Consider the following 556-nt stretch of genomic DNA (forward strand, 5'->3'; position numbering starts at 1 on the left):
AGACGGCAGCCCACCAGGCTCCCCGTCCCTGGGATTCTCCAGGCAAGAACACTGGAGTGGGTTGCCATTTCCTTCTCCAGTGCATGAATGTGAAAAGTGAAAGTGAAGTCGCTCAGTCGTGTCCGACTCTAGTGACCCCATGGACTGCAGCCCACCAGGCTCCTCCGTCCATGGGATTTTCCAGGCAAAAGTATTGGAGTGGGATGCCATTGCCTTCTCTGATCATCATCATTATCATGTCTTAACTTTGTTTCTTGCTCTCTGAAAGCTTATACTGGGTTACAAATATGTCTAAGGCACTCTGAAAAATGATTTGGCAGTTTCTGATACAGTTAAACAAACATTTGCCATATAACCACCAATTTCATTCCTAGGTATTTACCCAAGTGAAATAAAACCCTTTGTTCACACAAATACCTGCATGTGCATATAGCTACTTTATTCATAACCTCTTCACATGCTGCTGCTGCTAAGTCACTTCAGTCGTGTCCGACTCCTCTGTGCGACCCCATAGACGGCAGCCCACCAGGCTCCCCTGTCCCTGGGATTCTCCAGG

Source organism: Bison bison, unplaced genomic scaffold (assembly GCF_000754665.1).
Source record: "Bison bison bison isolate TAMUID 2011002044 unplaced genomic scaffold, Bison_UMD1.0 scf7180017864158, whole genome shotgun sequence".
In the NCBI taxonomy this organism is placed as follows: domain Eukaryota; kingdom Metazoa; phylum Chordata; class Mammalia; order Artiodactyla; family Bovidae; genus Bison; species Bison bison.